The sequence below is a fragment of the Calypte anna genome, chromosome 9, assembly GCF_003957555.1.
Source record: "Calypte anna isolate BGI_N300 chromosome 9, bCalAnn1_v1.p, whole genome shotgun sequence".
Lineage (NCBI taxonomy): Eukaryota > Metazoa > Chordata > Aves > Apodiformes > Trochilidae > Calypte > Calypte anna.
In genome coordinates, this window is record NC_044255.1 from 4,995,994 (window position 1) to 5,019,049 (window position 23,056).

A 23,056-nucleotide genomic window follows, 5' to 3' on the forward strand; every position below is an offset into this window, starting at 1 on the left:
AGCCTTTGGGAAAAACATTCATCTTCCTCTTTGTCCCACATTTAATTTGAGAACCCCTTTTTTTGCCTACAAGGGTGTTTGATGCAGAAGTATCCATTCCCACCACAAAAGAGGCATTCTGCTCAGCACACCTCAAAATAGCAACAGATAATGAAGACTTAGTGCTTAGAACAAGCACTGAAGTCTCAGGAAAAAAAACTTAAGCCTGGGAGAAACAAAAATATGGCATTTATATTCCTTGCACAGAAGAAAGCAACACTTCATCTATTTCATAAGCAGGAACATTTTCCTAAGATGTGTTCAAGGTATCAGCAAATACCCTCCAGTGGCATGCAGACAAATCAGTCATCCCATGCCTGTACAGACTACTGAGCATAAACTTTCTGTTCCCAAAAATCTCTGAAAAATGTCAGCAATTAAGGAAAACACTTGCTGACGTGTTCATCTGGAATCACAACTGCTAGGACAACCCTTTCCATGACCAAGATTTCTCTGCATGGAGTGTGTAGCCAGCCCAAACGTGATGCAGAGAACAAGAGTTGGTAGAAGCAGCACTTTTAGTTTAGCAGAGGTGAGATGACTGCAGGAGTAGAGCTGAAGGAGAGGAAAACATCTGTGTAACAGATGAAAAAGACTTTTCAGCTTGACCTTGAACAGTTTGGATAGGAAAAGCACCACTCAGAGTCTGGGGACACAGAAACCTGTCCTCTAGTCCTCATTTCACTGCACCCAGTTCAAACCTCATGAATGGTGCCAATGGACCAAGAAGTGTCTGAGGGTTCATGAGTTCAGTGTTACCTGAAAGCAAAGCCAAATAATAATAATAATAGCAATACCAAATCAATATAATCAATATAATAATAATAATAATACCAAATCAAATGCCATCAGGGGTAACAGCAAGACCTGCCAAGCTTCTCCTCCCCAGTGCTACCATGCCAAGTGATGTGTGGCTAAGGCTGCATCCCACAATCCTGGGACCAGGGTTGGATGAGCTATTTTTGAACTAAATACTTTATTGCTTGTGCTCTGAATTCAATAAATATTGAAATATTGAACACAGCAAACACACTGTTGTGGTCTGAGCCTGGCACTCCCCTCAGTACTGATGGCAGCTCAGGACGTGGAGGTGCAAATGAACTGAAGCAGATTTTTTTGTGGAACTACCCAAGCATCCAGCTTTAGGTGACACTTCTCAAAACATGTCAGACATTCTCATACCTGGCATATCCTCTGACACACTGTACCATGATACAGAAGCTTTCTACCAAATGCATGCCAGTAGTACAGACTGCATTTAATGCAGTTTGAGGGCTAAAACCTCCCTCATTAATATAAAACTCCAACCCAGCTGGAATGCCACTGATACAATCTTATACAGAATTACCACCCTTAATTTGTTTTGTTTTTTTTTAAAGTGCATTTAAGTGTCACTTTTTGCTCAGACTGTCTGAAAAACATTTGTCTGGCAGTAATGAACAGCTTCCAGAGTATTAGTAGCAACAAAAACTAACTAGATTTTTTTCAAGAATAAAAATAAATAATTTTTATGAAAGGTGTTAGCAGTCACTCAATTGAATTGCACCCCTCTGATCTCATTCTTTCCCATTGCTTTATGCAAGGCTTCAGTGCTTTTGGCCAACCTTCTTCTGCTAGTTTCACTGCTAAAAGTAATTTTCAGCTTTAAAATGTTCATTGACATCTTTAAAGCTTTCGTTCTTTCCCCCCACATTTTCCTATTTGTTCTCTGATCTGTGCTTAGATAAAAAAAAGCAAAAGCTCCAGGGAGATATTTATCTGTATTACTTATAGCACTCCACACCTCTGCCGAGTGCTTTGAGAGCTCTGTTTGCTTTTACCAGAGACCTGGTTTTCTCCTCTGGCCTTACCACCATCATCATCAATTTTCTGCAGTCTCCAAACCTGCTGCTGCATTCTGAATTCATTTTCCTGATGGAAAAACTCCACAGACATATTTCACCAAAAAAACCCAACCCCCACCCCAAAAACCCCCAACCAGTTTATAGTTCAGTGCAAGTTCTCTATTCTATGAAGAATGGCCCCAGACAGCCATTATACATTTTCCCAAACTGACTCATGTTCCAGGGAAAAATAAAGCTAATGAACACTAACAACTGTCTCCCAAGTGGCTCACATGGCAGACATGGTTTCAAATAAACAAATAAATAGTATTTATTCCAGTAGCCTGGAATGGTGACCCAATGCACTAGAAACCCAGCCAGGAAATAAAAGCATGATGGCTTTTGAAGTAGGCAGTGACCCAACACAGAGTATAAACCAGGTCAAGCAGAAAAGAAGCAAGCAGCATGCAAAAATCCTTAAAACCAAGTTAGAAGAGTTGCTGAAATTGTCTGGCAGCTGCCTCAACAGCACGCTATGAGTTGGACAGGCAACTATTAAGGTGTTCTTATCTATTTCACACTGAAATTTGCTGGCATGGTCAGAGCACAGGGCTGACCTGTCCCTGGCAATCAGACAACACCAAAGGACAATCTTCTGTCCAAAAAGAACACCAAGCATCCAGGGAGCTCAAGCAGTCTTCTCCATAGCTGAGATGTCTGTCCTGATAAAGTTCACTGAATATGGCAACAAATCCCAGAGACAGGAATGCAGGTAGGGGCTGTGACCAACTCTAACCTTCTGGGCAGGTATTAAAACTCTGCTTTATCCTGTTGTTAGTCCAAGCCCAGCCCCAGGATTTCTGTCATTAAAGCACAAAAGGACAACCCCAGCAATTGCAGCTCATGACAGAATGCTGCACAAACCCTCTCCATGCATCTGAATGAAGTGTCAGGATCCTGACTCCATCCCTATCTTGTGGATACAAAGCAGAAAAGGTCATACAACAAATGGCACTGAAAAGAGAGGCTGGCAGGGGCCAGGAGACAGCACTGCCAGGCTACAGCCAAGGACATCACAAACCCAAAGTTATCTAAAACCAAATAAAGCTTGAATAAAATGGTTCAGATGAAGGCACCCGGGTTCACCCTCTCATCTTCTGACAGGTTCTGGGATGCAGGCAGAGGCAGCCAGCAGTGGGGAGGGTCCTGGCTCAGCTCTGCTCCTTCCTTCCTGAAGGGAAAATGCCAAAGGCTGATCCCAAGCAGCCCTGAGAGGAGCTTCCATACAGCTACAGAGTTTTCCAGCTGCTCAGAAAGCCATGGGAGCTGCTGGCAGCTCTGTGTGTCACAGCAGAGAGCAATGAGCAGAGTAAAAACCTCACAGCAACCCAGGGTTCATCATTTTAAATGCTCATGGACTGCTGCCTGGATGGGAGGATGTTTGCTCCTGGGAGACCCCAGGAAGCCTTTCTGACACTGGAGACCTAAACACCTGGGCTGTCCATGGGGACATCCATCTTCATAACAAACAGGATGGCAGGGAGGCAAAAAATTCAGGAAGCCTTGTGTTGTTCATCTGAAGGGGGAGAAATGAAAATAAACTGGCATGAGATGAGCTACTGAAGGTCAAAGTCTGAAAATGACTATTAAGCATGGTTCAGAGTTGAATTAAAACCAGGGTAACCTAGCACAGGGGACACTGTTCAACTCATCTGAGTTCCCCTCCTTTCCCAAAGGATAGATCGGCTTCATGCATTCCAAGTGCCAGGAATTTGTGAACACAAGTTGCTGTTGGCCAAAAAACCCACCAAACCCTACTACCCATGACTGAAAAAAAAAAAAAAAATTTCCTCCCAACCTTTCACTGGAGAAACAGAATAAATTTCTAAAACAGTTTCCTTAGAACCTGTGAGCAATGCACTCCCCAGCCTAGCATAGCCCTTTAACAGAGATCTCTGGCACACATCTTTATGTCTCAGCTGGAAAAAACCAGACCAGTAGTAGCTCCCTGCTGGTGAGGAGCTCCAGCCATGGGTCAAAAGCCTGAGCAATGACCCAGGACTGAAGGCAAATGGGCTAGAGGCAGTCTCCCCCAAATTCTGCACTTGATTTATAGTCTACAGCTCTTAGGGGTGAGGCTGCAGCAGGAATCCATGATGATTACAGACAGCTTGGAAAGCCAAGAGCAGCCCCTGTTTATCAAATGCACATTACATGGATAGCAGAGAGAACCACTTCTTCAAGTGTGCTTTTTTTAATTGATACATTGATACATTTAATTTGTCTCTGACATTTACATTTAAAATAATTCACTGAAATAACAGTAGGAGCTTGATTTACACTCTCAGGGAAAATTAATTCAGAGCTAACAACATCACTCCCTCTGCTTGACTGAGCAGCAATTGCTGTGGTTGTACCCAATGCCCAACAGAAAGGGCACTGCAGCTGGTTAAGAGCAAGAGATTTCAGACAAAAAACAAATGAAAGGGGTGCATGGGATGGGGACTACATTGCCTAGGTCAGAAGAGCCCCTCCACCCTCCTCCTGCACTCATTTTGAGTTGCTAGACACTCATCTTCCTTTGGAATAGATGCCACAGTAGTGCTTCTGTCAGCCTTGTTCTGATTTATGTGCTTTATTTATCAGCTGCTTGATATGAAGAGGTCCCTGTGCAGCTGCCACAGGAAAATCCAGCAGTGATGCCACCCCACCCCAGCTCTTCCCTGTGCTGATGGACCCTCTCACCCATTTCTGCTTCTGCATGGGGGCCAGTTTCATAGGAAGAACAAAGTCTGGCAGGGAATTAGCAACAAGGAAACAATGAGAAATTAGTATGAGCTTCATGTGGGGAAAAACCAACCAACCAACCAACCAACCAACCAACCAACCAACCAACCAAAAAAGCAACCAAGGATGTGGGCCTTACAAAAGCTGAGCTCCTCACAATGACATTTCAGAGAAGGGAATGAAACTGGGAAATAAATCTTTAAGGGGAAAAAAAAAAAGAACACAGAACAGGGAGGGAATGCAGAAATATTTAAGTGGAGAAAACAAGCTTCATTGCCTCCATTTTAATGAAACATTAAGGGAAAGGATTCAACAAAACAAAATTAAAGCAACATTTTGGTATCGTGCCATGAACTGAATTGCTGTTGTGAATGAAACCAGTTCCTAATTAGCTGAGGCAAAGAGCAAATCTGCACTTGCAAACAAAAAGGACACAGTTCTTCAAGAGAAAGCTGAGCACAGGTCCTCTGTGGGGCTGCTGGGCACATCCCCCAGGGTAACATTCCTCCCAGGGTGACAAGAATGCACCAAGCCACTCACTCGGGTTTCAAGAAATTTTTAAATCCCAATTAGAATCTAAATGACTCGCAGGGAGGCATAAGGGAGTTCTCAGCTCCCTGGGGCAGCAGAGATAATTCTGGGGCAGAGAGCTGGGGACTGTGAGTGGCCCTGCAGCTCTGGCTCCCACTTGCAGCTTGGTCCACTTGGCCTTGGCAGAGATGTGGCAGAGCTGCCCCAGCCCCTCCTCCCTTGCTTGCTGGGTGATGTTCTGAGTGGGAGAGATGAGGGGGAGCCTTTTAACTGGCTTTGAGGAATGATGGGAAAACCAGAGAGGAAAGCCCAGAAATGTACTTTCTTGATCCAAAGCCTGCTCCTCTGCTGAACAGCCCCTCTGTTGCACTCCACAAAAACTGGTAATTTACTGGCTGCATTCCCGTCACAGCTACTGGCTTGGAAAAAAGCAGGAGGCATGTCCTCCTACTCTACATACTTGTTTATTTGCTCAGATCTGATTACTCATCCATACTGACCTCTTTGCTCTCATTTTTCATATGGATGTCTTTGGAAATCCTATTTCCTTTACCTCTGGACAATGTTGAACATGATGGGGCCAATTCCAGTTGAGTCCTTTGAGCCTTGTCTATCCTAAACTAAACATTAAATCAAGCATAGCAATCAAAGCTAGGAGACAGATCCCTCCTGGTAGCCAAGCACACCATTTCCCTCTCCTTGGTAGGATGCACTGGTTGAAATATCTGGTGTGCCATTTACTGCCCCAAGAAAAAGTTTTATTCATTGACAGGACTGTTGAAAGGATTTGGAGGGTAAATAAACCCACCCATCATAACTTCTTGCTTGGAAGACTGAAATTGCTGCATTTCTGAGGGGAGATCCTATTGCTCTCTACAGCAACCTGGAAGCAGTGAGGTGGGGATTGGTCTCTTCTCTCTAATAGCACATGACAGGACAAGAGGAAACAGCCTTAAGTGGCACCAGAGGAACCTTAGATTAGATATTAGAAGAAATATCACTGGAAAAACCACTCAAAGGGTTATCAAACACTGGGACAGCCTGGCCAGGGACACAGTTGAATCACCACCGTTGGAGCTGTTTAGAAGACATGAAGATGTGGTGCTTAGGGCCCTGGTTTAGCATCAGGCTCCGTACAGTTAGATTAATGGTTGGAGTTGGTGATCTTATAGGTTTTTTCCAACCAGAATGATTCTATGATTCTTATTTCTAGCAAATAATGAACACTGACATTCCAGTCTCAGGCTGAATTTTTACCTATCCAACTCTACTACTTAGATCTCTGCCTGCCATGCCTTGAAGTAAAAATCAAACCCAGACCAAGCTCCTCTCCCTTCACGTGAAAAACAGCAACAAAATCAAAGCTGTCCCTTCACCAAACAGCTGCCTCCCCAAATCCTGCCAGGCTGGGAAACAACAGAGCTGACACTGGCAGAGCATCATCACCCACTGCAGGTCAGCAGTGATCCCAGAGGAGCTTTCAGCTCACCTGCAAACATGAAAACACCGTGGCTGTGGCTCCACATCCACCCATTCTCATCCACAAGTGTGACTGAGGAAATCCAAGCAAATGAGCCAGGAAATCAGGACAATAGTTATTTACAGTGGACAACACCTCCTTCAGCAGACACAGGCAGTAACAGCAGCCTCAAAGAGTGTTGGTGCACCTGACAAGCCTGACAAACATCAATTTAAAAAGGCTTTTTTTGCAGTAAGATTTCAGGCATTCTAAAAATTTATCTATTTTTAGGAGAGCATCTGCTCCAGCTTTGCAAACCTTATAGCTACATCCCACAAGCTGGAAGATCAGTAATCTGCTCCAAAAAGACATCATTTTCTCAAAAGATTTTTCCCAGTTTCCCCTGCATGATCTCAGTGTCTGTGCACAGTTACGTGTGGTGTCAACTCCTAAAGGTCACCCTTGGGGTTCTCTGATCTTTTGCTTGCACAAGTGTAAGAAACTTCCATGTGGAAACATAAAAACAAAGGAGCCACATGATTACTGCTCTGCTCTTCCTTAAAGCCCTGGTTCACACCCAAACACAGCCAAACTCTGTGTTTTCATCTTTTTTTTTTTTTTTTTTTTTTTTTTTTTTTTTTTTTTCTCCCCCAAAAAGCAAACAAAAAAATTCTTCAGACAACTTGGACATAACCAATGCTTCTATTCATCACCAGTCCCCAGTGAAGACTTCGAGTAGAAAATGTTCCCCAATATTTTCTCAGGAGCTGTTATTCCTCCTACCACCCCAGCTACTTTCCAGGGACTTAATTGGAGTTTTCTTATTGCAAGTTATCTCCCAAATCTCATGCTGCTCTTGTCTGTCTTAATTATATTGGTTAGGTTGTGATAATCACTGCCCCTCTAAAAACCACTTGCTAATGACACTGCCAGGAGTGTCAGAAACCCAGGCTGTCACCAGTCACAGTGTCTCCTTTCTCGTCCCTTTTACTTTATTAAACAAGAACAGAACATAAAGATGCTGCAGGAAATTCCAGTTGATTTATATTTCACAGAATCACCAAATGTCAGGGGTTGGAAGGGACCTCTGGAGCTCACATAGTCCAAACTCCCTGCCAGAGCAGAGTGGGTCCTGAATGTCCCCAGAATGTCCCCATCTCACGGGGGACATCCGAGACGATTGGAAGTTGGCGAATGTCATGCCAATCCACAAAAAGGGCCGGAAGGAGGACCCGGGAAACTCCAGGCCCGTCAGCCTGACCTCAGTGCCTGGCAGGGTTATGGAGCAGATCATCCTCAGTGCAATCACACAGCACCTGCAGGATGGGCAAGGGATCAGACCCAGCCAGCACGGGGTTAGGAAGGGCAGGTCCTGTCTGACCAACCTGATCTCCTTTTATGATCAGGTGACCCGTCTGGTGGATGAGGGGAAGGCTGTGGATGTGGTCTACCTGGATTTCAGCAAAGCCTTTGACACCATCCCCCATAGCATTCTCCTGAAAAAGCTGTCAGGCCACAGCTTGGACAGGAGCACCCTGTGCTGGGTTAGGAACTGGCTGGAGGGCCGGGCCCAGAGAGTGGTGGTGAACGGGGCTGCATCCAGTTGGCGGCCGGTCACTAGTGGTGTCCCCCAGGGATCAGTATTGGGCCCAGTTCTGTTTAATATGGACTGCCCGGTGAGGTGGTGGATTCTCCGTCCCTGGAGACATTTAAAAAAAGACTGGATGTGGCACTCAGTGCCATGGTCTAGCAACTGCTCCGGTGGGTCAAGGGTTGGACTAGATGATCTCTGAGGTCCCTTCCAACCCGGCTAATTCTATGATTCTATGATCTCCCTGGACAGACTGCTCCCCACCCTCAAGGTGAAGAAGTTCCTCCTCATCAAACTTCCTATGGTCAAGTCTGCAGACTTTTGGTAGACTGCTAGGTTTTAATTCATGCTTGGGACTAGTTGGTTCCTTCCCAGAGCCTGCCTTTTGCAGACATTTGTCTCCTGAAGAAATACTGCCCCCAGGATTCCCACATGCTTCCAGCACATGATGGAGAAGGATTTTGCCCATTTCTGGAGTGAGAAGCCCCAAGGCTTCACTTGGGAAAAGCAGTTCCTGCTCCATTACACAAAGCAACCTGCTCTGCCATCATCCATTTTGGCCACCTCCTCCTCCCCTTTGAGATTTACCAGTACTGAGATGATGTTTACCATCATCTGAGATTTACTGAGATGATGCCTAGGAGACATAAGTTTCACCAAAACCACCAACAATATATGCAGCTTAAAGCTTTTGTCTCAGAGGTATTTCAGCATTGGAATTCCAAAGCACCCAGACATGGACACCTAATGCCTCTGATAACAAGAACCTGAGTATCTCTTTTTTTCACCCACAAGAGCCAAGTTAAAAACAAAGGTCATATCCTTTTGGTGTGATTAAGTACACTTTTGTTAAAAGCATTTCATGCTGCTCTAAGGCTCAAATCCCCCACAGAATGGAATGAAGAAGCAGCTGCCCAGCTTGTACTGTTAAGTGAAGACATCCTAGGTGGTACCAGAGTTAACATCTGGCCCTGCAGCTCTGCTCCTTTCCAAAGAATCTGTGCTTTCATTAAGTCTTTACATTCAAGTATGCCCTCAGAAGCTAAGTCTTTTCTAAAGATTTTGTTGCCAAAAAGCAGAGTTTTCTTCAGTCTTAAGTCAAAGTCTAGAAACAACAAAATTCCACCATACACAGAACTATAACTACTGCCCAGGAAAAGACTATACTATAAATAATGGTTAAGGTCTTTCTTGTGAAGAATTGTCACTATAAAGTAGAACAATTTATATCATCATCTTGTTTTTAAAACTTTGCACCTAGCCATGCCAAATTTGCATGGAAATATATCAGCCTCCTGATGCTGTTTTCACATCAGTCAACCCTGAAGCAAGAAAAAATAAACAAACCCCACATAAAAAACCTGTCTTTCATCTAATGGAGTAAATCAACTTTACAACCTGAATGATTAAGACTGAACAATGGTCACAGCAATAATTTATAACCTTTGGCAGTGCAGCCACCTTTAGTTAAGACAAAACCATGAAAGAGCAGAAGCTGGAAGGAGGCTGCAGGAGATGCACTGAGCTGCTTCCAGCCAAGCCAGCACAAAGAGGCACTGCTTGGCCCTTCTGGTTATGGCAGGGGCTGAAGATGGATTGAAGAAGCTAACTTGGAACACTTAAATTTGAAAAATGTGACCTTTGTTTTTACCAAGAATTCTGCATAATGCTGTAAATCCAGGCTTTATCTTTGTGAAGCTATCCAGACCCACAAGTGGCTTGTATCTATGACCTTGGAGCACAGAATTAATTAAAAACGAATGTCATGAGAGGACGTTCCATCCCTCTTGTGCATTATCAAGTATAAGTCTCAAGGGGCAGCACAATTTTTTTGTTGACATTTTGACTGACCAGTGTTCATGCAACACACATCTCCTGCTTTCATACTGGAGCTACAGTCTTTTCATTAAAAATACCAGCAAAACTGCTTTACCTTTCTGAAATCCCTCCAACCTTCCCTGTATTTTAATCTGAGCTCCAAGAAAGTCCCTGAGGTCAAGCTACCAAATATTTCTGAAGGGAAAACAGGAAATCAAGGATGATGATGATTATTATTATTAATTATTTTTATTATTTAAGTGCAGCTGCCACTACAGCTCTTCAGGATCCTCCCAGCACACACTTCAATCACCCAACATTCCCCAAAACAAGAGAGGCAGAGCCAGGCTCTGAGTTAGGGTGATTCTTCCTTGGTGTTACTCAGAACAGATCTGGAGATGAGCTTTGAGCAAACTGCAGAAGTGCTGCCCATGCCCACCCACCATCCAGCTCTGTGTTCTGAGCGAAGATTCAGGAGCATCTCCACCAGGAGATGGGTGCACAACAGGAGGGTGCCACTCTGTCTGGAGGGACCTTGTGGATAGAAAAAGCTGGAAATGTCAAGCTCACTCAGAAATTGCATATTTCCAGTTCTGGTTTTCAGATCCAGTACTGCTGTGTCACTTGAGCTGCAGACCAGTTCTGCAGAGCAATGAAATGAGGCAGGAGAGCACAAAGCTGACCTGGCTGAGAGGACAGAGCCCAGTCCATGGCTGGGAGTCTGCAGGAATCCTCTTAATCCTCAGCAGGAATCCCAGCCCAGCCCTCAACACCTCTCTTCACTAGAGCCTCCAGACTTCTCTGCCTGTGATAAAGTCAAAGATTCTGCATCAAAACAAGTTCTAAGTGTGAATGGAGAACAATCTGCTTATGCAATACAATTTAGGACTCAAGGACAAGTCTTACAGCCTTATACACTCAAAACTGTTCACACTGTAGAAGGAACAGAGCTGCTCACTGTGAAGTATTTGCTCCCTGGAAATCCCTGGAAATTTGCTCCCTGTAGATATACTACTGAAAATCAAATTTGAAGAATCAAGCTTGAGCTACTGAACCTGCACATTACTGCATCTCAATAAATCTGTAAATTCCGTAAGACAAAAAGAGACTTCACATTCAATAACTACAAATTTCCCAGGAAACTGGTGTGAGAAGGTACCTAATTTCAGAGTGTTTTAACAACATTCAGCCCCAGGTCCAAATAAAAGCTGAAAATGTCAGATGTAATCTCACCCGACTGGAAAAAAATTCTTCCAAGGAAAATTAGTCCTCTTGGAATACCTCAAATATTCAATTTCAAGCCTTTAATTAATCATCCCCTTTAAGAGGGGAAAGCAATCTGGCAAGGTTACACTGGTCAGTGTGCCTGCAAGGGTTAAATTCATTCCTTAGGATGCTTACTGCAGGCATCAACAAGCAAAGCAGAGCAGGATTGGTAAGATCAGCATTTCAGCAAACCATGAGCCTGAGGTGCTAAGTCTGCATTTTGAACTATGCATTCAGAATTACACATGACACCACTTACAAATCTTATATTCAACACAATATTTTGGAAGCTTTGGAGGCAGATTTAAAAGCTTGACCCCATTCCCAGATGGTAAAGTTAAAGTCTCTTAAAAAAAGGTAAGAGGAGGTGAAACCTTTTCACAGGTCACTCCACCTAAGCCAAATCTATCCTCCTTTTGACCAGTGCACACACTGTGTACACACACAGTGTACAATCAAATGCAGCCCTACCTGAGGCACATGTCAAAAAAAGAGACATTCTTCCAGAGAGAGCTGAAGCAGTCAAAATCATCTTTACAAATCTGACATCAATGTCAGTGTCACATGCAGACAAGGACTCTGCCTTCCAGAAGCCACTCTGCATGGGTCAACAACCCTGCAATTCTTTACCAGTTGCTTGAACTTCTAAAACAAACATAATAATCCTTTCACTGGAAGGCAGACATGTCCAATTGGACCCTTCCTGTGATTAGCCAAAATTTAAAGCGTTTAATTTCACAGTGCCACTGTTATTGCTTCCATTTATGAACTGATTGCTACACAGACCCCATAAGCCACAAAGAAGACCAGGAAAATGCTTTGTTTCTGGACAGAAGATACACATTTACTACTTCCCAACCATTAGCTTTAAAAATACAAATAACTTGCTTCAGCCTCTGCTCTAGACTCACAATTCCAGAGACACCTCCTGTTTTTTCAAACATCTCTCCAGCTCCACTCTATGCAGCTGAGGGGCACAGGGGAGGAAGCAATGAAGCCAAGCCCCATGCTAAATGGCATCTTCAGAAGTGCTCAGTCTGTGAAATTACTTTTATCTTCACAGACACTGAAGGATTTCCTGTGGTTTACCAGTGAAACAATCATTTGGCCCTTCAGGGTCTAAAAATCACAGCTCAGAAATAAAGTAAATGACAAAGGAATTCTTCCAGTAACAAGCTGCCAATTAAGAACTGTAATGGAAATGAACCTTACTTTCTAGAGGTCTTATACCTGATGTATGTTCACTTAGGATGATAAAACTAAGTGTCCAGTTTCTCCTTTCCTTGACAATTTAACCAAGCTACTTTCTCTGTCTTTGCTGCCCATATCTTGCCTAAGTTCTGAACTCTCATATATCAAAATATATGAACAAAGCAACACAAGTTTTCTAGGCTCAGATCCCATGGGCTGGTAATCTTAGTACCTTTACCCTTTTTTCAAATGAAGCTTAAGGAAAACAAAACCTATCTCCCCATACTTACAAACATTATTCTCCTCCAAGAGAAAACTGCTATGGAGTATGATGTGGCTGATGTGTATTAAAAAAAAAATTGAAGGGGTACTTCTAAGTATCTGTGTTTTTAAGCTGGCTGATGACATAGCCTAGATGAAACAAAGATGCTGGCTTATTTTTATATACATTTTGAATGGTTCTATGCACCGGCATCTTTAAGTTAAGGCACAGCTGTTGCCCCTGTCTTGTAGAGTTTATTTTTAAATTTTATTATTTTTATTTTCAGCTTTGGTGGCATACCCCTGAAGAAGAAGCCCTAACTTCACCATTTCTGAGTGACAGACTATGAAATGCAGGATTATTATATCAAAGGACAAGACTGAAGTAGTGATAAAAGAAAGAATCCCCCAAGACACTACTGTCAGAAGATATAAATTCCATTCTGCAGTATGGGGAGAAAACAAACAAACAACAACAAAAAAACCAAACAAAAACACCCCCTCTAAAACATATTCCCAGAAGATGTCATTCCAGCCTGGAAAGTTATCTGCCTTTGAGAATACCACAAACATTTGTTCTATTTGAAGGGGGTAAGGAGAGGACTGGAGAGCCCAAACCAAGGAAAAGCCATCAGGACCAGGTGCCCCCTGCCTGCTCTGCATGCCAGGTAGCTCTGAAGGGGCTCTCCTTAATGCTCACCCAACTTCTGCAGATTTTTTTCCAGAAGCAACCATGAGAGATACTGTTCTACTGCTTCTCAGCTTCTGTAAAATCCAGAGAGCTCAGGGACAGAAGAGAACAACCAGAGTATTGCTTATCTATTGCAAAGGAGCTTTGAAGGAGCATGATTCTAGTAAGGAATTCAGCGAGTGATGCAGGCGGCAGATAGTGGGGATCATGGGAGTTTGGTGTGCTGTAAAATTCATGAAAAAAATGTAGGATGCATTTTAAGTGCACGAGGCCATATAGGTGCAGCACTGATGGTTATTCCATACACATCCATTTGGCACTTGGCACCCTGGAATGACTGCAGCACAGAGGCTCAGTCTGAGTCAGGCCGGTGCCGCAATGCAGAGCCCTGGTGATGGGAAAGCAAAGTGATGAACAGACCTCATCCCTTCCTCCTGCTGGAGACACTCAGCTCTGCTACCAACTGCACTCCTAGAAAGGGCAATGCAGCCAAATGCCAAGGAGATGAGCTCCTTCTTCTCAGAAACCAGCCTAAAGCAAACTCACAAAACTTTACCAGCTGGCTTTTTCTTTAGACCAACAGCCTGTGCTGACCCTTTGGTCTCCCCTTCCTTCTCCCCATTCTGCAGGGATCAGAACAAACCCAAAGGACTTGGGGAAAGAGGGACTCAGATCACCTTGCAGCAACCTCCCCACCTTCACCTGCCTCAGCCCTCCAGAGCTCCCAGTTCCTCTGTGTTAGACAGAAGCCCCTTCCCAGAGGCTGCCATGCAGCTGACAGCACTGATATATGATGTATATAAATCTCCTCACAATCCTGTTTCCTCACACCTTGATTAATTCCATTTCTGTCTGCCACCTTTCCTTTCAAACACAAATGCAGAGGGCAGGCTCTGAAAATGGGACTTTTTTTTTTCCTTGAGTTGCTCTCTGAACTCAGCAGGTGCAGCCCCATTGAAGGGAGGAAGCTCCCATTCCTAGGCTGTGTTCCTGGCATCTGCTTCTCTTTCCTCCTGAAAGCACAGCAGATGTCATCAAAGCAGATCAGAACTTAAACAACCCCCTGGACCCCAGTATCCCTTTGCTGTAAATACAGGCTGAGCTTGTTTGAACTGGAAATTGTTATTCTCAGGAAGAATTGCTCTGTACACAGCACTGTCTCCAATCAATTAACATTGTGTGAGTTTTCATTATTAACCTCACAGTAACCTAAGAGGTTTGAGCTCATTCTCCTCCCCAAAATGCACAGAACCCTGGTTGCATAATCTCAAAAATGTCAACAGCAAAGCAAGCAGAAGAGGCAGAGCAGTGCTTGCCTCGTTTCAATCCTGCGTGGCATTTCCAGCCTGATAAAGGTTAGAAAGAACTCGCAGAGGTGAAAGAAAAATGCTCTCCATGTACACAACTCTCCTAATGAGATGGGGAGGACACACACACACAAAGAAAGGAATTCACAACCAAAAGAAGTATTAGCAGAGAGATTACACAAAGTATTTTAATTAGTGCTCCTGTTATAAGTAGAAGTCCAAAGCCGCAGAAGAGCCTCCTTTGATGTTTGCCTGCCCAGAGCCTGGCTGAGGTGAAAGCAGGATTCTGGATACGGGTTTCCAGTACTCTGGATACCCTGGCAGGAGGTCACACTTGGATCCATCACATTCTGCATGGGATCACCAAAGGACGGAGTCAGCACTTAGGACTGGGCTTGGGTACTGACAACAGAGATCCAGGAGTGTCTGGCACCCAGGTACTACGGTCAGGGATCAACACAGTTCCAGTGACATCACCACTAAGGCCACAACTTCCCTTCTGAGCCAACTCCAGTTTCATCCACTCTTTTAGGAGGCAGCCAGACATGGTGTCAGGATGTTACTCTGCAGAGCAACGAGTGCTGGAGCTCATAACAGAGACTGGTCTTGAAAAATCAGTAGGGTTTTCTCAGTACTAAAATGATGACAGCTGAAGAACTGACCTAGAAATTGTGAGGAGAAGGCTCCTGTCCTGGTGACAGCACTGCAGGCATGGCTGCATAAGAAACACAGCTGATTCTCCTGCCCCAAGCTATTGCTCAAACACACGAAAAGCTGATCTTTGAAATCAGCCAACCCAAGCAAGAGCTGAGTTCATGAAGGTGGCTTCCTGACCTACTGTTTTCCTCTCCCTTTTGGGAAATGGAAATAGTGTGAATTCCATCTCACCAGAATTGATGCCCCTGCCTCAACTTAGTGTCCACCTGGTTGCAGGTGAGAGATCTTTGATGAGGTCAACAAACTTTTTACCATTTTTACCAACATCCATAGGCTTTTAGAAGGTGATGCCAGTGACCACTCAATTTAACTACTACCAATCTACACTGGAGAAAGAAGAGAAGATTTGGGCCTTGGAATTAACATATGAAGCTATACAAATCTGTGCCAGAAACCAATTTGAAACATATCAATTACTGGAGAAAGCCCCTTCAGTCTTGGACTCATGGGTTGCATTTACCCAGTGGAATCAACAGGCAAAGTTTGACTAGTGGCAACAGCCTGTAAATTGTGTTCCCAGGGCCATGAGCAGCTTCTGGAGGGTTCTGCTTCAATCTTCTCTTGGTCTAGCACTTGATTTCCACCTCCTTCAATTCTCCCCTGCTGTAAGATGACCCAAGTCTGCAGCTGGATGCAGCTACTTAGAGATAATACCCAACACCACAGAGCTGGCCCCAGAGGTATCACAGCAGAGTGGGTAAAAAGTGCCATTTTTAGCAGCTGCTGACCCATGTGAGAGAAAGAATGGGGTCAGGCAGGCATTAAAATGCAGACGTAGCACAGCAGTCGTGGAAGGCAGCACGTGAGACATCCCCCAAAAATCACATGTACCACTAACAGCAGTGCTTCACTGCTGAAAACATGCCCTGACAAGCTCTGGCATCTGTAGTCTGTCTCCCACACCCCAGGAAGTGAGGATGTCAATAAACAGCTAAATGCTATCCTATCTGAATTAAGCCACCAGTGATTTTTTTTGTACGTTTCTGGGAAACAATGGGGACTCACAACAGATTAAATTCTCCAGAATTTTTAAGTAAGATGGGATACTAAGCCACCTAGAACCCCAAACTTCATCTGGTATTTCCTTCCTACATGTCCTGAGTAGTTTGAATTATCTACAGGACCATTCAAGTACCCTGAGCTCTACAATAGTGACAACTCCAACACCTACATGTCCCTAAAAGAGGGGAGTCTGTATAGTCATCTTCATTCTTTACAAATACATAAAATGCTTTTAAATACATACCAAGCTAGCTCAAAACTTCTTGAAACCACAGCTGTGCTCTTAACTGTGCAGAAAGGATTTTAATCCATTTATTTCCAGAGTAAAGAATATTGGAATGAAACCAAAGGTATTTAGTTATTACTCTACAGTACAAAGCAAAAAGATCAATGAAGTCAATTACTTTGATTGTACCCAAGGCATAGGAGGTGACCCAGTGGTCATTCTGACCTTGTCTACAAAAGGCAAGTCTGGAAGGGACCTCCTTGCCAGTCTATGCTCCAAAGATGGGTCAACAGCCATCGTAGCTTTTGAGAGACATTTCCCTAAACCTCTTTCTCAAGGTCTTCACTGACTGAGATTTCATGGTTTCTCCAGGTTCTCTCTTTCCAGGTATTCTCCTAGAATCCAATTTCTCTGCCCCTTCTACGCCCAACTCTTCCCAGCCCACGAACAAATTATAACCTTCATTCACAACAGATTTTTTTAGGCATTTCAAGTCTCATGTCTTCCCCCATCCTCCTCTATTTTGCATCCTCCTATAATCATCCAAACTTCTGTAGATCACATTTCTCAGATTACTCTCATTACTTACTTCTGGATTCTCTCCAAATCATCCCACAATATTCTTATTGTCGTGCCCAAAAAGATGCACAAGATATCCTTCCTACTACACATAAATTTAGCAAGCCTACACACTGTTTCATACTTAAAGTTAAGACACTGAAATCATAATGTAATGAGTTCAAGCAGGCTTTTTTTTTTAATTATAAAGATTCACGTAGCACATTTTAACTAGACTGGTCAGCAAGAATATATTTGCCAGGAACTCACTTAAATTTAGTTAAATTAAGGGCATTGTGTTTCTGGGTACCAGCAGACATTGCTCTCTTCATGCAAGTTCAGGGCTTTCCTTGGGAGAGGTGCAAGACAGTCACACATCTGCTCTATAAACCCAGCACATGTTCAAGCACAACCATGCTCGAAAATGTAGAATTCCTTTTTTCACTGGGCCTCTCTTGGTCTGCATTTAGCACAAACCTCAGAGTCACTGGTATCCAGTTTGGCCTCAGCTTCCTTCACCCTCCTCCAGGGAGCTCAGACAGTGGATAATCCCATTTTCACCTCTGTGCAGCTCAGTCAGGTCCTGACACGAGAGCTGTTACTGCTTCTTGGGGGCACCTCAGGGACCCTCAGGAGACACTGGTGCCACCAAGCATTTTGTTGAGCAAAGGACTGAACAAAACAGCCCAGAGCCAAGACTCCGTCTGGCAAGGAGTCACAGGGGCTGAAGGTTTGCTGCTCCCACCACAGAAGGACAGACAGGAGTATTCCCTTTTTTCTATCCAGTTAGCTTAACTGTTAGTGTGAGGGCACTGAGAAACACCCACAGCACGAGATCATTTGCCCAGACTAATTAACTGCTGCCACCAAGTCACCAGCTGGGATTTCCACGGGAAGAGGGACATTTGCCTTTTAATTGCGTTCAGTCACTGGCAGGAATTTTCCAGATATTATTATTTGTGCTGGTTTAAAGTTCCTGTTATAGGGCCCTGTCAAATAGCACTGCTAAAAGCACCAGTGCTCTGGGTTAAGAAGCTGCTGTTTCAGTCCTGCTGAGGTCAAGGGCAGCAGCTCAAGCAGTCCCCAGGCCCTAAGGCTGCCCCCATACCAAAGGCTTGGAACATCCTGGCTCTTCCAGCCCCACAGGGACTGAGGACATGGGGAGCCAGGGATCAGGACAATGCAGTGCAGTGGCTCAAGCAGGCACTGGGACACAGTGGGGAGGGAGGAATGCTTGGAGCAGGAATTCATGCTGAGCAGAACACTCCCACTCACCCTCATCTCCAGCTAAGGGGAACAGGGACCTGCTCAGCAGGAACAGCTCTCTCAGTCTGTGCCTTGCACTGGATTTGGAAAGCTTTTGACCAGCAAGATGTGCTCTGAGTGCTATTCACCTGTGCAAAAAAAGTGACAGCACAGCTGCACTGGATAATGGTGCCTTGCTCCAATTTCTGGCTGTCCTGAGAGCAGCAGTGGGAGGATGCCTTGAAGCCTCACTTCACCACTAAGAAACTGCTCTGGCAAGGCATCTGCATTTGGCATTTTCATCTGGCAAGGTTTGCTTGTTGCTCTCTCATACCTGCCTGATGCTCTGGCTCTGCTGCAGCACCATGCCTGTGCTGGGATGGGAGAGGAGCCAAGGGCCTGAAGCCACTCCAGAGTTAGGACCAGCTCAGAGTTCAGACAGGCTCACAGCAAAATTTCACTGCTCTCCTCCATCCCAGGGTGGGCAGTGCACCAGGACAACAAACACAACAGCTTTTTGGGTCACATCACATCTAATACCTTGTGGCCACCAGAAGAGCAAAGCTGTGCCAGGGTCACAAGGGAAGCTCTCAATTAAAGGCAGTATCCAGCTTACAGTCACAGCACCTCCAGCAGGAAGCACGAGGCAGCTTTAAAGTTTTAATTCAAGTTAGCCCATGATGCCCTCTCTCCAAAAGGAGGGCAGAGACACCAATTCACTGTTTAAGCCAGGCTGTTCATCCCTGTCCCTGTCACAGCCTGGCTACCAAGATCTAACTCACACAGACAACCCTGCTCATCCCAGACTGTCCTGAGCTCCTTAACACTGCTCCAATTTGACAGCTGGAAGCTACCTTGCCACCTTTCTAGCCACAGATCTTTCCAGGGAAGAAACACCAAACTAAAGCTTGGGTAAAATAGGGCCCACAGCAAACCAAACCTGAATGTCACAGTCACACCTGTGAATCCTTTGCTCACCTGAGTATATAAATGCTCTCTTCAGTTGTGCCTTGTAGACCACTGACTTGTCACAAGTAAGCAGGAGCTCAACCATTTCAGTGAGGAGATCCCAGTTCCTCCTGTGGCACAGCCCAGTACAGAGCTGAACCCAGACTGCCTCCCAGACCCTGTCTGCCATGTGTCTTACACTTTATTCCCATTTTCCAAGCAGCCTTTTTAATCACACACAGCAAGCGGGTACTGAGAGCACAGAAGATGCAGAAGCTCACAGCCTTCTCATCTTGCTTAAGCAAGAACTGGGAGTTAAATGCTGAAAGATAGTGCTAAAGCTGGACTAATTTTTACAACACAGGAAGACATTCCTCTAATTGCTCATATGATTTAGGCCATAACCACAGCTTTGCTCCCTTCCATGTCTTTTGTGTGGAGAAAGACACAAGGGATCAGCTGCACAAGATCAGACACATCCTGGAATTGTTGGGGCTTAATGCAAATGCATAAAATTCAGGCACTGTGGAGCTTTTTGCAATATAATCACCAAACTGCTTGCAGGTCAACTCAAAATAAAATTGTTGTTGTGACTGCTTAATGAACATGCAATAACCTTTCAGATGATAGTGCCAAAGAATATGAATTTCTCTCAAATTACATGCCTTATACACAGCAGTGTGTCATTTAAAGCAAAACTGCCACAGAAGTCACATCTAAAACATGGTCCATGATGTCCACTTTCATGTCCCCTTGGAAACCATTTTCCTGCCCATTTACTCAAAGAACACAATTATTATTTCTGCACAATGGGCTCAGGATGAGCATGTTCCAAAACTGTAACAGGGCTCTTTTTTTAAAAAAAATATAGCTCCTTGATTTACCACCATACAGACACTTGAGAATGGAGCCAACATCAGTCTGCGAGGTCCTCTGATCAGGGGGACAAACTGTGACACAACAGTGATGGCAGAAAGCAGAGAGAGCCAAAGCAATGTGCTGGGAGCAGTGCTGAAACTGGATTAAGATCTCATCATTCTTACTTTTTAAAGTGTTGCTGCAGCACTAACATGCACTAGCATGCACCATTATTTGCAAGCACACTCAGACAGGACTAAATATTACTTTTTTCCAGTTCCCCTGCTGCACTCTCCAGTAAAATAGCTCCTTGTGCTCTTACCATTGGGAGAAAATCTCACAATATCAGGTCTTTTGTAAACAGGACTGAAAGCTCACTTGTTTTTGTAATCATCTTATGCAACTGCTATCTACCACGACAGCATCCTTTCAGTTTAGAATATCCTGAGACATGCGGAGAGAAAAGCTTTGCCTAAGGCCACTCTCCAACCACTTGTAAAAATATTTCAAAAACCACCTAAGCCACCTTTATGGCTCTAGATGAAATGAAAAGGCAAGTTTGCAAGAAGTCTGGCCAGAGGATTACATGTTTATTGATCTGGTTGTTGTCTGATCAGGTCAGCACCAACTCAGTCACACTCCCCAGCCCAGTCACTTGGAGATTTGCCCTCCTGGGGCAGACTCACCCCACACTCTGCTTCTGCTGGACTCACTGGCATGAGGCTCTTGCCTGGCAGGACTCCACTGCAGTACATTTGCAATGGTCTGACATTTCCTTTTTTTTCCTTCATTTTTTTCAAGCTGCAGAAGGAAGCCCAGAGAGGCGAATGGCAACATACGTGGTTTTCTTTAAGGAAAAAGTAGAGAAACCCCTGAATTTATGCTTTGGAAGAAAGGTAGGAAAAGCTCAGGTTTGCAGGATTTTGTGGTCCTCCTCTCATTGCTGTACATACTCAACTTGGCTTTCTCATCAGGCAGCAGCAGTTGCCCACCAGCTCCCCTGACATCCACAGGGAATGGGCAGGACACCAAAGGCAGCAAGGCAGCTCACACACCCAGCAGTAATTACAACAGAGAAAGAAAATAGCAGGGAAAAAAGACAATACCTAGAATCAAGTGGTGGCAGACCAGAAGGGGACACTTTGGTGCTTCAAAGTACCCACAGAATCATCTCTCTGTAATTGTCTACACATTATCCCTTCAACTGATTCTCAGCCCAGGATACTCCTCTGATTTTGCTTGGGAATATGAGTGCCTTGCCAACAGTCATGTTCAGGATGTGCATCACAAGCTTCTTAATGCACACCAGCATGCTTGTTTTCCTACCAGCAGGGCAGGATGTTATTGTTCTCCTGGCCACATGCTGGCAAGAAGTCACCTCTCCACCCGAACCCACAAAAACACTCTCCAAGTCAGGACATCATCCTTCCTGGGTTTTCAAATCCCCTCGTCCTAGGCACTTCACAGAACCTGGGCAAGCATCAAACTTGGACAATGGTGCTGTGCTTCGCTACATCTTCCTTGTGTTGGAACTCAACATGCTTTCAGTCCCCCTGGGTTTATGCTGTCCCCATTTTCCACTATTAGGCCAACTTTGGATGAACCAGGAATACCACAAAACCTTTTCCCTGTGGCAATCTTTGGTGCATATAAATCATAAACTTTATACCTGCTGGGGATACGTATCATTACTGCACACATTAGGAGGCACCATTCTGTCTTTGCTACTAAAAGGATGAGCACCTTTCCTACAAACCAAGAATCCAGGAAAGAGCCTTAAAAACAGAGAGAGTTTGAGAGTGAGCAGAGTGGTGCCAGACAGCTCCAGGTTGAGGCCATTGCTGGGGTGAAGGAGGTTCAGACACTGATTCAGATTTTCAGTATCACAGCTAAAAAAAATGTTCCTCTTAGGAGTAGCATGGGAGTGAGAAGCAGGGGACATCTCCTTCAGAAACATACACACAGAAGGGAATTCAAAGGAAAAGAGCTCACCAGTAAGTAAAATCTTGACCACTGAGAATCACTCGTTTTAAGCTGCTCTGGGCAGTCCCATGGGTATCTCAGCACAAGTAACCAAAGATGTGCTAGCAAGGCTGGAATTGAGTTCTCTCCCTGCACAGCTTAAGCTCACACAGAGCCACTTCCATCATCCAATTTGGTCAGCTTCCAAGGACATAAACAAATCTCAAGGAATGTAAAGAATTAAGGCCATTAATACAGAGCCTAAAAGCTCCAAATCTTCAACATGAGCTCTCAGTGTCAGACAAGCACGCAAGACAGAGGCTGCCAGGGGCTTTAACCCAAACATCTTCCTTGTTCATGGTATTTCTGGAGGAACTTTGCCCTTATGATGCAAATGCAATGGTAAGAGCCTCTTGAGAGGACAAGGATCACTGACTAATGGTGGGTTTGATGCCACCTTCCCAGATCCCTGACTCTCAAGCCCGTTTTTGCTCAGACCCATCTGGCTCAGGGGTTACCTAAGGTTTCTCTTTGCCATACAAAAGCTAACAGAAGCCTGGAAATTCAGGCTTATTTTTATTAAATAAGGACATAGTCTGTGAACTCCCAGAGGTCAGAGGGAGCCAAGGTTCTTTTCAACTCTTGGCATAAATAGCACCAAGCAGAGAACAGTAAGGTCATGGAAAAGCCTCCTAAAGAGCAGAGGTGAGGACAGGACAGCCCAGGTGATTTACAGATACCACTAGAAAATAAGTTGTACAGGTAACCCAGAATAC

At 44.5% G+C, this 23,056-nt stretch overlaps 1 protein-coding gene across 1 annotated transcript in view; it reads right to left on the minus strand.

Moving 5' to 3' along the window:
- The window catches only part of ARHGEF4 (Rho guanine nucleotide exchange factor 4), an 87,489-nt gene that overhangs the window by 33,847 nt on the left and 30,586 nt on the right, over window positions 1-23,056 (minus strand). The gene's annotated exons all lie outside the window — the stretch shown is intronic.